The sequence below is a fragment of the Suncus etruscus genome, chromosome 1 (assembly GCF_024139225.1).
Source record: "Suncus etruscus isolate mSunEtr1 chromosome 1, mSunEtr1.pri.cur, whole genome shotgun sequence".
In the NCBI taxonomy this organism is placed as follows: Eukaryota; Metazoa; Chordata; class Mammalia; order Eulipotyphla; family Soricidae; genus Suncus; species Suncus etruscus.
Genome location: NC_064848.1, coordinates 50,294,572 through 50,307,746, shown reverse-complemented (window position 1 = coordinate 50,307,746; position 13,175 = coordinate 50,294,572). Strand labels below are relative to the sequence as shown.

General features: G+C 35.8%; 1 non-coding gene across 1 annotated transcript; it reads right to left on the bottom strand.

The window, feature by feature from the left end:
- Nucleotides 1-823: 823 nt before the first annotated feature.
- LOC126031802 (small nucleolar RNA SNORA51) lies at nt 824-956 on the bottom strand. The gene has a single exon (XR_007503633.1). It is a non-coding gene; the product is annotated as a small nucleolar RNA SNORA51 (small nucleolar RNA).
- Between the last annotated feature and the right edge of the window lie 12,219 nt (nt 957-13,175).

The following is a 13,175-nucleotide window of genomic DNA, read 5'->3' as shown; positions in this document are numbered from 1 at the left end:
CAGCTATATCTCATCACTCTTTGTAACAAGCTTCAATGTCAATAGCTGATCTTCCTGGCATTCAGGTCTAATGCCTCTGGATTTTATTACCATATTGTCCTTTTTTTTTAATATCCTGCAGATAAGTGAGACTATTCTGTGTCTATCCCTCTTCCTCTGACTCATTTCACTCAGAATAATGGTCTCCATTTCTACCCATGTATAGGTAAATTCTAGGACTTCACCTTTCATAACAGCTGAATAGTGTTTTATTGTTTGTTTTTTTTTAGCCACTCATCTGTCGTTGGGCACCTGGGTTGTTTCCAGAGACTGGCTATCATAAATAGTGCTGTGATAAAAGTACAGGTAAAAATGCAGAGGGCATTTTGTATTGTGTTTTTGTGTTCCTAAGATATATTCCTAGGAGTTATATTGCTGGATTATGTGGGAACTCAGTTTCTAGATTTTTAAGAAATAGCGATATTGTTTTCTAGAAATGCTGGCTAGACTACATTTCCACCAGAAGTGAATAAGAATTATTTTTTCTGCGCATCCCACCAGCACTAGTTGTTCTTGATCTTTGTGATGTGTGCCATTTTCTGTGGTGTGAGATGATTTCTTATTGTTTTAATTTTCAGCTCCCTAATGATTAGTGATGTGGAGCATTATATTAGTGCCTTTTGGCCATCCACATTTCTTCTTTGAGGAAATGTCTGTTCATTTTTCTCCCCAATTTTTTATGGGATGCATGCTGAGAACAGGGGTGGAAGGAGATCAACACTGGTGGTGGGAATTGCCCTAATTCACTGTCATTATCTACCTTCAATATAAATGTGAAAGGTTATTTTGTCCCCCAATTCACAATACAGACCAGGCAAAGGGCCTGTGTTGAGGTGTATATAGGGTGCATTTACTGTACCTCCTCTTTCTATACAGTCAGCATAAAGAACACAGCCTGTGGTAAGAATTGCGAGGCCTTATCTTTTCTTTTTTTTGATTTATATGTATGTATGTATGCATATATGTATGTATGTATGTCCTTCACCAGTGCAACATTCCCATGACCAATATCCCAAGTGTCCTTCCTCCCCACCCCACACAGGCCTGCACTCTAAGAAGACAGGCTTTTTACTTTGCTCATTCAGTCACATTTTGTTATGATAGTTCTCAGTATAATTATTTCTGTGACTGCACTAAACGATCCCTGTGGTGAGCTGCATGTCAGAAGCTGGATCCTCCAGTCCTCCTCTATTTTGTCTCTGAGAATCATTACACAAATGCTTTTCATTTTCCTCAAAATGCATAGAGAGTGAGACCGTTCTGTGTTTATCTTTCCCTCTGACTTATTTCACTCAGCATAATAGATTCCATATCTTGTAATTCACATAGGTCTCAATAAAAATTATATTGAAAATGTCATTTCGGGGCCGGTGAGGTGTCGCTAGAGGTAAGGTGTCTGCCTTGCTAGCGCTAGCCAAGGAAGGACTGCGGTTTGATCCCCTGGTGTCCCATATGGTCCCCCCAAGCCAGGGGCAATTTCTGAGCGCTTATCCAGGAATAACCCCTGAATATCAAGTGGGTGTGGCCCCAAAACAAAACAAAATGTCATTTCCACCAAGTGCAACAGGCATATGTCTCAACCTTTATCAATCAAAAACGGTGCACTGTAGACCAACTAACTGGATATTATAGATTTATTTTCTTTATTTTTAATTTTTTATTGTGTTCAAAATGAATTACTAATCTTTCACAGTAATATTTAAGGCACATAGTGACAATGAATGAGGGGCATTTCTACCACCAGTGTTGTCCTCCCACCACCCCTGTTCCCAGCATGCACCCCAGATTTCTATAATCTTTCTAAAATAAATATATACTCGAAATTATTGAGCCATGCTTCCTTATCTCTTTTTTTAATATACATATTTTAAACAACTTGATTACATACATGATTGTGTTTAGGTTTCAGCAATGTAAAGAACACCACCCATCACCAGTGCAACATTCCCATCTCCATTGTCCCAAATCTCCCTCCTCCCCACCATACCCCCACACCCCGTACTCTAGACAGGTTTTCTATTTCCCTCATACATTCTCATTGTTAGGATAATTCACAATGTAGTTATTTCTCTAACTAAACTCATCACTCTTTGTGGTGAGCTTCATGAGGTGGGCTGTAACTTCCAGTCCTCCTCTCTTTTGTGTCTGAAAATTATTCTTGCAAGAATGTCTTTCATTTTTCTTAAAACCCATAAATGAGTGAGACCATTCTGTGTCTTTCTCTCTCTCTGACTTATTTCACTCAGCATAATAGATTCCATGTACATCCATGTATAGGAAAATTTCATGACTTCATCTCTCCTGACAGCTGCATAATATTCCATTGTGTATATGTACCACAGCTTCTTTAGCCATTCATCTGTTGAAGGGTATCTTGGCTGTTTCCAGAGACTTGCTTTGATAAATAGTGCTGCAATGAATATAGGTGTAAGGAAGGGATTTTTGTATTGTATTTTTGTGTTTCTAGGGTATATTCCTAGGAGTGGTATAGCTGGATCGTATGGGAGCTCGATTTCTAGTTTTTGGAGAAATCTCCATATCACTTTCCATAAAGGTTCAACTAGACGGCATACCCACCAGCAGTGGATAAGAGTTCCTTTCTCTCCACGTCCCCGCCAACACTGCTTGTTCTCATTCTTTGTGATGTGTGCCAATCTCTGTGGTGTGAGGTGGTACCTCATAGTTGTCTGGATTTGCATCTCCCTGATGATTAGTGATGTGAAATGCTCCACATCTCTAATAATAAGGTATATGCAAATAAAAACAACAATGAGATATCATCTCACACTACAGGGACTAGCACACATCACAGAAGCATAACAAACAGTGTTGGCATAGTTGCAGGGAGAAAGGGACTTTTATTCACTGCTGGAAGGAATGCAGTCTGGCCCTGTCTTTTTGGAATACAATATGGACACTCCTCAAAAAGCTAAAATTGAGCTTGTGTATGATCCAGCTAATTTTACTCAGCATAATAGTCTCCATGTCCATCCACATATAAGCAAATTTTATGACTTCATTTTTCCTAAAAGCTGCATAATATTCTTTCTGTATATATACCACTATTTCTTTGTCACTCATCTGTTGTTAGTCACTGTGGTTATTTCCAAATTCTGACTATTGTAATTAGTTCTGTGCTGAACATAAGAGTGCAGAGGGCATTTTTTCATTGTGTTCTTGTATTTCAGGGGTAAATCTGGAGAGTATCATGCTAAGTGAATTTAGTCAGAAGGAAAGGGAAAGATACAGAACAGTTTCTTTCATATATGATATATTCAGTAATGTAGTAAAGGAGAAACAAATGCACAAAGGCAACAGAAATTGAGAAGTAGTGTTTCATAGGAAGCATGCCACTGTAGATGGGTGAGGAGATGGGCAAAATCTCACTGGGGGACATAGTAGAATGAAGTTGTCACTGGTAGAGGGAGTAATTTTGAAAAAATTTTACATGGAACCCTATTGTGATCAGTATTGTAATGCTTGGTGCCTAAAACAATTTTAATTAAAATTAAAACACTGTTTAATTATTTAATTAAAATAAAACACATTTAATTATTTACTTAAAATGGTGTACATTCTACTCTCTTTTGTTCTGTGACATTTATCTATTATATAGCTTGTATGGGTAGATATAAGTGCATATTGAATAAAGAGCAGTATATCAGAGAAGCATAAAGATTGATCTAAGGTCCAAGGTCTTAGATTCTAAGTTTTCTCTTATGTTATTTGAGGCCAGCTAGAAGTCTATGGAAATTTAAGATTAGTTAAAATGCTCTTGCAAGAATTGTGGAAGGCTAAAGCCATTTTAAGATTTTCCCCCAAGTTTCCTGATCACTCAAGAATAGTTGGCTTCCTTAGTCTCAGGTTTTTCCACTATTGAATATATGTTCTTTCACCAAATCTTTTATGCCTAACTAAATTAAGGTCACTCACAGCAGCTGTATTCATAAGTCAACTGCAGGATGACTTTTTTTAATAGAAAAATCATGCAGTGGTCATACTGTACATTACTGACAATAATTATGCTGTTGCCAAATATCACACAGTGATTTTTCCCTGAGTATTCCTACCCCACATTATTAACACTTGAGTTTATAAAAATGTCTTGAGATTTTCCCATCACTCTTTCTCTTTTTATCTTCTTCCTTCTTTTTACTCCTATACCACAATTTAAAAAATGTAAACTTTCCTCTCATTGTTTCATTGAGAGCACTTTAACTATTTTTAAAAGCATCCATTATTTTCTTCTTTTTAGTCACAGTGTGGTATTTTTATAAAACAAATAAGCAAGCCAATGCCAGTATTGATATAATAAAATTTTATATCTTAAAATTTTATATCTGTAATTTAACTCAAAATTTTTTTTATATTTTTATGTGGATCAGAAATCAAGTGCTTGACTAAGTTTATCTAATTGCAGAGCTGAGACAATGCAGAAACTATGCCTTTCTTAATTAACAATAGGTGTGCTACAAAGTACTAACGCTTGCAGTTCTTATTTGTAAAGCATGGTCAGTCATAAAGTAAAGGTTCTAGGAATTAAAATTGTGTTACAAGAGTGAAATAAGGACAGAGAATAGCTGCTGGATCCTTTTCATTAGTGACAGAAAATGGGCTCTTTTTAAGTGAATACTCCTAACTTTCTTGCTAAAACTGAATGGAACCAACTGAAAACTTATAAGTAGTTTAAATATTATGATAAATCTCATTTATACATGGGGTGAAGCACGTCTTTAATGAGAAAAATATAGGTGGCATTTTGAAAAGCTACTCTTCATCACTCATGATTTGGAAATGCAGGTACCTTCTGAGGTACCACAATGAGGTATACTGTCTCATATTTGTGAGAATGGAACATATCAAAAAATTATTAAATTGCCAGTCTTGGCAGGGTTGTGGTGAGAAGAAAATCCTCATCCAGAAAACCAGAAAGTTTTCTGGTTCAAACTCTATGGAATATACTCTATGGTATAGAGATTTTGCCTAAAAATAGGAATATAACTTCTTCCCATATGACCAAGCAATACCAACTCTTGTCATCTATCCCCCAAACACACAAATAGTAATTCAAACAAATATGTGCACACCTGTGGTTATAGCTATAGTTACTACAATGACCAAGATATGGCAAATGTCAAATGCTCAACTACAGGTGAACGAATAAAGAAGTCGTGATAGACACACAATGGAATAGTATGAAAGTCAAAGAAAAAATAAAATCATACAATTTGTAGCAACATGGTTAAATCTAAAGATATGATGCTGAGTAAAGTTAGTCAGAATGAAGTTGACAGATATAGAATGATCTATCACATATGTCTCATTTAAAAATAGAATGGAGTAGTAGTAAATATTCAGTAGTAAATATTCAGACAATATAATATTCAATTAAGCTGGGGAATTAGAGGAAGGAGGCATTGGGGCATTTCAAGGAGGAGACATGTACACCATTGAAATGTGTGGTGTTAGAATTATATCCATGAAAAAATTATTAATAACATTTTAAGCCAAAAATAGAATTAGAAAAATATTGTGATAAAATAATTTCATTGAAACAAAATGCATTTAGAAATTAATAAGTGAATAGGAGAATAAAATATTTTAAGATATCATATAAAATTATAGAAATTATGAAAAAGAGACATAAAATTTGTAATTCTGATATCTAAATCCAACATATTTATTGATTCTGTCATTGTGCATTCTCTACAAACTTGCCATTATAACTTCATTTTGTTTTGATTTATTTAAAAAAATAAAAAGAATTTCTATTTTCCACATAGTTTTTATGTCAGTTTGTTTTTGTTTTGGGAAAACATCTAGTTAATTTGATTATGTTCAGGCCTTGGGTCACTAACATTCTCATTTCTTTGAGCATAATCTCTGTATTCATCTAGGAATTAGCAAATTTCATCATGTAATTTTTTAACTGCTATGTAGTATTCCATTGTGTAGCTATACCATGGTTTCTTTACTCACTCATCTCTTCTCAGGCACTTGGGTTATTTTCAGATTCTGACTATTAAATTCTGTTTTGTGCTTTTGGTTTCCTAGGGTATTCCCCTAGGGGTAGTATTGTGGAAAGTATAGGAGCTAAACTTTTATTTTTGAGGAATATCTATATTGTATTTGAATACAATACAAAATACAAATACAAAAGGATTTGACTAGTCTACATTCCCACCAGCAGTGAATGAGAATTACTTTCTCTCCACATTTATGCCAGCACGGATTGTTTTTGTTCTTTGTGATGTTTGCCATTTTCTGCATTGAAAGGTGATATCTTGTTTTGATTTGCACCTCCCTCATTATTAGTGATGAACATATTTTTAATTTGCTTTTTGTTCATCAAGGGTTACTCCTGGCTCTATGCTCAGAAATCGCTCCTGGCAGGCTCAGGAGACCATATGGGATGCCAGAATTTGAACCACCAACCTTCTGTGTGAAAGCAAATGCCTTACCTCCATGCTATCTCTCCGGCCCCCTCTTCTACCAATTTTTTTTTTTGGATTGATTTAGATGTTTTATTCTTGCTGAGTTCTACCAGTGCCTTGTATATCTTAGATACTAATACTTTATCAGATGGGTATTGGGTGAATAGTTGCTCCCATTTTGTGGGTAGTATTTGTATCCTAGGCACTGTTTCCTTTGAAGTACAAAAGATTCTCAGTTTAAGTAGACTTATTTGTTTATTTTTGCTTTCACTAGTTTGGCCAGTGGTCTTTTATCCTGGATGAATACTTTAGTTTTAATGTATTGGAGTATTCTGCCTACATTGTCTTGTATGTACCTTCAGATTTTACATCTTATATTTGATTAAATAATATTTCATTTATTTTAGTTTGATTTTTATATGGCATTAAGTAGAGGTCTGAGTTCACTTTTTTGCCTGTAGCTGACCAGTTTTCCAAATGACATTTGTTGGAGATTCTTTCCTCACTCCACTAAGTATTTCTTGCCTCTTTATCAAAGATTAATTGAACATATACCTCAGGCCCATCTCAGACATTCAAGTTTACTCCATTGATTGAGGGTTTGTCTTTATTATTACGCTGTTTTAATGACTACTTTTCTTTAAGTTTTTAAAATTTTTATTTTATTGAAACAATTGTAATCCACAGAGTCCCTCATAGTTGAATTTTAGATATACAGTGTGTCAGGGCCCTTCCTACCACCAGTGTCAACCTCCCTCCACCAATGGATCCAGAGTGCATCCTATGGATCATCCTTTGCTCACTGGCCTGCCAATATATCAGGCCCTACAAGTTGAAATTGTTAGTTTAGGTTCCCTGACTCTGTTATCGTTGATTTTGGCTAGGATATTTAGCTCCATTCTTACTTATTTTCCCTGATGGTACATATTTGTACATTTCATTTCTCTCTCCCTCATTCCAGTTCACTCCCACAAAGATTCTGGAGTCCCCCATTTTCTGACATACTTAACAATGGTGAATACATTCAGGACAACTTCATGGATCATAACTTAGCTATCAGGGCCCGGAGAGATAGCACAGCGGCGTTTGCCTTGCAAGCAGCTGATCCAGGACCAAAGGTGGTTGGTTCGAATCCCGGTGTCCCATATGGTCCCCCGTGACTGCCAGGAGCTATTTCTGAGCAGACAGCCAGGAGTAACCCCTGAGCATCGCTGGGTGTGGCCCAGAAACCAAAACCAAAACCAAAACCAAAACCAAAAACAAAAGCTTAGCTATCAGATTTTTAAAATTTTTTTATTGTGACCAATGTAAATGACAAGACTTTCTCAGCTATATTTAAGGTACATAATGAGAGTGAATTAGAGCATTTCCCACTACCAGTGATGACCTTCATCCGCCAGTGTTTCTAGCATGCATCCCATACCTCCCCCTTAGTTCCTTGGACCGTTAGTGTAACAGGTTCCTTTTGTGTGTAGAGCTTGTTGTGGTTTAGGTCTTTTGATTCTATTGTAATGACTATTGTTTTATATTACAGTTAAAGTTGGGGAAAGTGATTCAGCCCTTCATCTTTTTTGAAGGACTGCTTTAGCTATTTGTGGGCGTTTATTGTTCCAAATGAATTTCCAGGAGTATTTGATCCACTACTTTGAAAAATGTCATGTTATTATTAAAGGGATTTCTTTAAATCTGTATTATTTTGGGGAAGTATTGTCATTTGAATGATATTAATTCTTCCAATTCATGAGCATGGTACAAGTTTCCATTTCCTTGTGTGTTATTTTATTTCTTGAAACAGTGTTTTCTTTATATATAAAGTCTTTCACATCTTTAGTTGAGTTGACTCCAAGATACTTGATTTTTTTTTCAGGCATAATTGTGAATGGTATTATTTTCTTAATGTTTCCTTCTTCTCTTTAATTGTTTGTGTTTTATTTTTATATAGAAAAGCCAAAAATTTTGCACATTAATTTTATAGCCTGCCACCTTACTATACAACTATTGCTTCTAGAAACTTTTTGTAGAGTCTTTTAGAATTTTCTAGATATAGTATCGTGTTGTTTACAAAGAGTAAAAGCTTGAATTTTTCCTTTCCTATTTGGACACCCTTGATATCATATTCTTACCCGTTTGCTGTTACAGCTACTTCCAGTATGGTATTGGATAGAAATGTCAAGACAGGGAAAACTTGTCTTATGCCAGATCTTAGAGGAAAGACTTTTGGTTTTTTTCAACTTAGTATAATGTTTTCAATGGGCTTGTGGTATATATGACTATACTGAGGAAAGATCCTTCAATTCTTATCTTTTGAGAGGTTTTACCAGGAACAGGTCCTGCACCTTGCCATATTCTTTCTCTGTATCTATATAACAATTATATGACATATGATTTTTGTTTTCTTTTATTGATATAATGTTTGATATGGTATGATATGATTTAATACGGTATTGACTTATGTCATTCCATTTTTTAGTATATGTGCTGCCAAATCAAGCACAGGTATTGACTTGTGTATGGTAAACCATTCTAGCATCTTTGAAATAAATCCTACTTGGTCATGGTGTCTAACCTTCTTCAAGTTTATGAATTCTAGTTGATAGTATATTATTGAAGATCTTTGATCTATGTTCAAGGATATCAGCCTATAATTCTTTTTTTTTTTGTGGTGTCTCTGTCTGCTTTCAGTATCAGGCTGATGTTAGCTTCATAAAAAACTATTTGGGGGTGTTTCTGTTTCTTCAATTTCCTGAAAGAGCTAAAAAGGACTGGTAGTAGATCCTCTTTAAAGGTTTGAAAGTATTCATTAGTACATCCATCTGGGCCTGGGGTTTTGTTTTCAGAAGCCATTTGATTACATTTTCAATTTATTCTGATATGTCTGTTGAGGTATTCCAGATCATCTTGGTTGAACCTTGAGAGGAGTCCTGGAATTTATTGATTTCTTCCAGGTTTTCTCACATTTTGGCATAAAAATTCTTAAAGTATTCTCTGATTACTCTTTGAATTTCTATAGTATCTGTAGTGACATCCCCTTTGCAGTTTTGATTCTGTTTATTTAAAGTTCTTTCTCTCCCTTTCTTTTTAATTTATTTTTTATTTTTCCAGTTTTTTTTGTTTGTTTGTTTTTGGGTTTTTGGTTTTTGATCTACACCTGGTGATGTTCAGAGATTACCCTGGTTATGCACTCAGAAATTGCTTCTGGCTTGGAGGTCTATATGGGATGCCAGGGATGGAACCGAGGTACTTCCTGAGTCAGCTACATGCAAGCCAAATGCCCTACTGCTGTGCTACTGCTCTGGCCCCTCTTTCCCTTTCTTTATGAGCATTGCTAATGGTTATCAATCTTGTTTATTTTCCTAAATAACCAACTTTTGCTTTTATTGATCATTTGGATTAATTTTTGGGTTTCCTGTTTATAATTTTTGCACTAGTATTAATATTTTCTTCTGCCTTCCTACTTTTGGCTCATTTTGTTGATTCTTTTCCAAGTTGTTAAACTGTACATTAAGTTATTTATGTAGGCATTTTTTCTTTCCTGATAAATGCTTACAAAACATTCATAAACTTTCCTCTTACTACCTCTTTTGCTCTGTCCCACGAGTTTTTATAATTTATTTATTCTATTTGTTTCCAGGAATTTTTTGATTTTCTCTTTAATTTCCACTCTCACCAGTTGTTCAGAAGTAAACTGATTAATTTCAAGATGTTAAAGTTGTTTCTTCATTTCTGCTTGTAATTCACTTCCATTTTTAGTACATCATGGTCTTAAAGTAGTTGCTACAATTTTTATCAGCTTGATTTTGTGGAGGTATATTTTTATGACCCAGCACTTAGTCTATCTTTGAGAATGTCCCATGTTCATTGGAAAACAATGTGTCTTTGGATTAAAAGTGTCATTGGAATAAAAGGACCTATATAATTACACTAAGCCATTTTTTCCTTCATGGCCAGTATATCCTTGCTAAGTTTTAGTCTCATTGACATCTCAAGGGGTGACAGAGTGGTGCTGACGTCTACCACTACTATTGTCTTGCTATTGATGTGTTTATTCAAGTCTATTAGCAGCATTTTTAAGTATTTTGCTGGTCCATCATTGGGTGCATATATGTTTAGTACTGTGATCGTTTTCCTGATGTACATATTCCTTGATTATTAAGAAATGACCCTTTCTGTCTCTTGTAACATTTTTAAGCCTGAGTTTGTGTCTTCTAATATTAGTATGGCCATCCATCATTTATAAGGAAGTTTTTAGCTTAAAGGATTAACTTCCAACCTTTGATTTTGCATCTGTGTTTACTCTGAATATTCAAATTTGTTTCTTCCAGACAGCAAAATGTTCAATTTGATTTTCTGATCCATTTTGCTACTCTATGACTTTTAATTGGTGCATTTAATCCATTGACATTGAGAAAGAGAGGATTGTCATGGATATCTCTGTAATCATTTTGCAGAAGTTTGGTGAGTTTGTGGATCTGCTTGCTTTAAAGTAGATTCTTCTGTTCATCCCTTAAGCTTGCCTTTTGAACTTGTAAAGTTCCCAAATTGTTATTTATCATGAAGCTGTGTATCATTTTATCAAATATGAGTGGCAGTCTGGTGGGTGATTTATTCATGGTGAGGTGTTCATTTCATTGAGTTTTTCCTATTCTATATCACCACTAACTTCAGGCCTGGAATGTTCCTTTGGTAAATCTGCTGTAAATATTAAGTTTGCTTCTTTGTATGAATTAATTTTTCGATTTTGCTTCTCTCAATACCTTGTCTCTATCTATGGTTTTATTCATTGTGATTAGGATATGCCTTAAGGTGCTTTTGTTTGGGCCTCTTTTTGCTGGTACTCTTCACGCATCCAGGATGTGAATGCACTTACGTTTTAGCTCTGGGAACTTCTCAGCAAAGATGATTTTTACTGTTGCTTCTTCACAGTTTTTCTTCCTGCCTCTCTGAGACCCCTGTGATTCTTCAGTTGTTCCTGTTGAAATAATACCCAAGATCTATTGTCATCTGTCTGCTTATTTTGAGGATTTTTTTTTATCTTCTGTTCATTTATTTTAAAACTTGTTTGTAGCCTCTTTTTTGTATAGAAGTGCTATGCAGCTCATCTTCAGGCTCACTAATTCTGTCTTAAACAGGTATTACTCTGCTGGTGAGGTCTACCAATGTGTTTTTCATTTTGCCTACCAAGCTTTTAATTTCTTCATTTCTGTTTAATTTTTTTTTTATTTCTACTCTCATATCATCTTGAATCTTACTGGATGTTTAGTCCACATTTTCTTTGATTTCTTTGAACACCCTTCACATTTCCTCTCTAATGTCAGTATCCGAGCAGCTGTGTAGGGCAGTGACATTAGTTGGATTATCAGAACTACCATATGTGTTCACTAGGTGTGATGGGGTTCTGTATTGCCTTCCCATTTAACCTTTTCAGTATAGTTTAGTGTTTTATGATCTGTTGTGGGGCTCCTGGTTTAGAAGAAATGTGTGGCCATGGAATGATGCACAGTGGATCCACTCTTCCGTTGATGACTAGCCTGATGTCAAAATTACTTTTTGTCTGAGAACTGCCCACGATCATCATAGCTGCTGGTTTCTTCTTTTGTCTGTTTCAGGCCACAGTTATTTCCAGGTGCAGAAAGTTTAATTCAAAATGCAGGCTGGGCCCAAGGCAGGTAAACAAAGCCAGTTTAATCTAAAAATGCTGGGAGCAGAGTGGTTCCCAAATTTTACTCCACTGCTGGACATCTGTAGCCAGTTTTACAGCCAGTGCTGCTGCTGCCCTGAAGGTTAAATCATGGAACCCTGCCTTATTTAGGTGCAGTCCCTCAGTGCCTCAGTTGTCTTCTCTAATGTCAGTGCCTTGGAGCTCAGCTCTACCAAAGCAAGCTTCCAGCAGCCACTGTCTCAGGTTTTTCTCCAGCAATCTCCTTAGTGTAGGGACTCAGTTTATGGCCCTCTGCTATAGCCTTTTCTTTCCCTTTTTACTGTTGATTATGAACTGCTATTTCTGGGAAGTTGGAGGCCAGGTTATATAAGACCGTAGGGGAAGTTCTGAGGGGTGCCAGGGGTTGGCCTGCCAGCCTGCTGCTGCAGCGAATTGAGCTTTAGAAGCCATGCTGCTGCTCCTGTGCTAGGTGGAATTCTCTCTCTCTCTCTCTCTCTCTCTCTCTCTCTCTCTCTCTCTCTCTCTCTCTCTCTCTCTCTTTTCTCTCTCTCTCTCTCTCTCTCTCTCTCTTTTCTCTCTCTCTCTCTCTCTCTCTCTCTCTCTCTCTCTCTCTCTCTCTCTCTCTCCTCTCTCTCCTCCCAAGTCCAGTAACCTCCATATATCTCTTTTAACCCTGCTTCAGACCCTTCCCAGGGATTACTTAGTTCCAGCACCTAGGAGTTTAATTTTGATTTGGTGATGGATGCTCTTTCATCTGATGCCTCATCGCCAGGCTCAGAGATTTTGAGGGTTTCCTAAATTAAAGCATTTTACCATTTTCCTTGGTTTATGTTAAAGTTGTTTAAAATTTGAATTATTAGAAATAATTTTGATGTAAAAATGAATTATAAATGGAATATATTATTTGTGAAGTCTAGTTTTATCAAATAGGGTTTATAATTTAAAAATTGCTAATGTGGCAAAAATCATATACTTTTTTCAATCACTGGTATTAGTGTTTGAAACTTTTGTTTGTCTATTATTTACTTTTGTTTTAGTTTATT